This window comes from Lathyrus oleraceus, chromosome 7, assembly GCF_024323335.1.
Source record: "Lathyrus oleraceus cultivar Zhongwan6 chromosome 7, CAAS_Psat_ZW6_1.0, whole genome shotgun sequence".
NCBI lineage: Eukaryota > Viridiplantae > Streptophyta > Magnoliopsida > Fabales > Fabaceae > Lathyrus > Lathyrus oleraceus.
The window spans coordinates 203,530,011-203,532,679 of NC_066585.1; the positions used below are offsets into that span (position 1 = coordinate 203,530,011).

The 2,669-nt window shown below is 40.5% G+C and overlaps 1 non-coding gene across 1 annotated transcript; it reads left to right on the top strand.

The window, feature by feature from the left end:
• The first annotated feature begins 1,594 nt into the window (after window positions 1-1,594).
• On the top strand, window positions 1,595-1,701 carry LOC127109536 (small nucleolar RNA R71). Its single transcript, XR_007796812.1, has one exon. It is a non-coding gene; the product is annotated as a small nucleolar RNA R71 (small nucleolar RNA).
• Window positions 1,702-2,669: the final 968 nt, after the last annotated feature.

The window sequence follows — 2,669 nt, forward strand, 5'->3', positions numbered from 1 at the left end:
ACTCTATCTTTTCATCCCCTACTTCGAAAGTTAATTTTCCTCTTTTAACATCTACTATAGCTCCGGCTATTGATAAGAATGGTCTACCTAAAAGGATTGGGATATCGTCGTCTTCCTTGATATCCATGACCACAAAGTCTGTTGGGATATAAAGTTGACCGATCCTAATTGGGATGTCTTCTAAAATGCCTACAGGGTACTTAACAAACCTATCGGCTAATTTAAGGGACATCTTAGTTGGTTGTAATTCTCCTAAGTTTAACCTTTTACACACAACTAAGGGCATTAAACTCACACTAGCGCCTAAGTCTAGGAAAGCTTTGTCGATCACATTACTCCCTAGAATGCAAGGTATAGAAAAACTACCAGGGTCTTTCTCCTTCTTAGCAAGTTTATTCTCGGAAATAAAATTGCATTCCAAGGGTTTGGGATCGTCAAGCCTACGCTTGTTGGTTAAGACGTCTTTAAGAAATTTGGCGTAAGACGGAATTTGGGTGATGGCTTCGGTGAAAGGAATCTCTACATGAAGCTTCTCTATTACTTTTATAAATTTTTGGTATTGGTTATTGATTTTGGTTTGTTTAAGTCTTTGCGGATATGGGATTGGTGGTTTGTACGGGGGTGGTGGTTTGTAAGTTTTATCCTTGGCTTCTCCTTCTTGGTTGATTCGTTTTCCGGGTTCCACCGGTTCTTCTCCTTGGTTTGTAGGTATATCTTCTTTAGAAGCTTTGGACTCGCTCATTGCTGGGTTATGAGGCCCTTCGTAAGTGGTCCCACTTTGTAATGAGATAGCGTTAGCTTTCCCTCGAGGGTTGGGTTGAGGTTGTCCAGGGAATTGTCCTCCAGGTGTAGTTTGTGGGGCTTGGTTTTGTGCTACCTGTGAGATCTGGGTTTCAAGCATCTTGTTGTGAGTTATTATCTAATCAACCTTGGTCCCTAATTGCGTTATCAGTTCGTTTACGTGAATGTTCTAGTTTAGGAATTCTTTGTTTTGCTGAGTTTGGCCTGATATAAAGCTCTCCATGATCTTCTCAAGGTTAGACTTCTAAGGCACAACTTGCATAGGTTGATTTGGTTTTTGGGCTTGATAACCTTGTGGTCTTTGAGGTGCATAATTTTGGATAGGGTTTTGGTTTTTATAGGAAAAATTCGGATGATTCTTCCATCCAGGGTTGTAGGTGTTTGAAAATGGGTTACCTTGGGCGTAATTCACTTGGTCGGTGTTCAGGTCGTTCAAAAGGTTACACTACGCCGATTCGTGTCCTTTAGATCCACAAAGTCTGCACTTTGTGTGGACTACCGCTGCGGTGTTAGTGTTTGTAGAAATATGTTCGACCTTAAGGGCTAAAGCGTCCATTTTCGCCTGCATCATGTCCATAGAGCTTATCTCATTTATTCCACCTTGGATCTCATTTTTCTCTATTGATGCTCGTTAAGTTCCCCATTGGTAATGGGTTTGGGCCATATCCTCAATTAGGTCACAAGCTTCAGGGAAGGTTTGTTCATCAGCGCGCCACCAGCGGCAACGTCGATGCTCATCTTTGTATTGTAAGGGAGTCCATTGTAGAAGGTATGAACGATCAGCCATTGTTCTAGGCCATGGTATGGAAAGCCTCTTAACAGCTCTTTATATCTCTCCTAAGCTTCAAAAAGTGATTCTCCTTGGTTTTGAGTAAATCTAGTTATTTGGTTTCAAAGAACAACAGTCTTACTAGGGGGAAAATACCTAGCAAGGAATACTCTCCTAAGGTCTTCCCAGGTAGTTATTGAATTAGCTGGAAGTGAATCTAACCATGAACGTGCTCTATCCCTGAGGGAGAAAGGAAATAATCTTAAACGGATCGCATCAGGTGAAGCACCGTTGGATTTAAAGGTGTCAGCCAGTTGGATAAAGACTTTTAAATGTTGATTTGGGTTCTCAGTAGCGAGACCCGCGAATTGGTTTTGTTGCACTAATTGCAGCAAAGATGGTTTTAGTTCGAAATTGTTGGCAGGAATAAGGGGGTTTACTATACTAGAACTGGGTTCCTCGTCAGAGGGTTGGGCAAATTCCTTAAGAGGTCTCCGGTCGCGATTCTCGACCATAGCTTTCTTAATTCGGATGAGTAAGAGGTGTGTACGAGTGTAACATTCGGGTTCCGCTAAAGGATCTACTAAATTTCCGGTACTACGAGTTCTTCACATTTACCAGCTAATAATGCCTTAGTCTATACGGTGTAACAATAGGGTATGAAATTTGACGAAGTTGGTCCCCGGCAACGGCGCCAAAAACTTGATCGCTATATTCGCAAGTGCACGAATCGCGTCAGAGTAATATAAAAGAATATTGATCCCATAGAGACCAAATCATCAATCTATCGATTACTATCGTTATGATGTTTATCTAAGGCGGTATAAAAGAGATATTGGTGTTGCAAAATAACAGTAAATAAAGAAAATAATAAATGCAGTGCAGATAAAGACAGGTTTGAATGTATTTCACGTTAGTTAAACGATGTTTCAATTATCTAAATAGAACTACTTATGGGGCAATATTTTCTACTCTTGAAAAGAATCCATTTAACAGGAATTGTCGCTTTCGCGTATTCAGAACCGAGTTTACCCTTAAATTAAGGCCTTTTATTGTCACTTATAAAAGGTGCGTAGAACGCTAAAATAGTAAACTTATT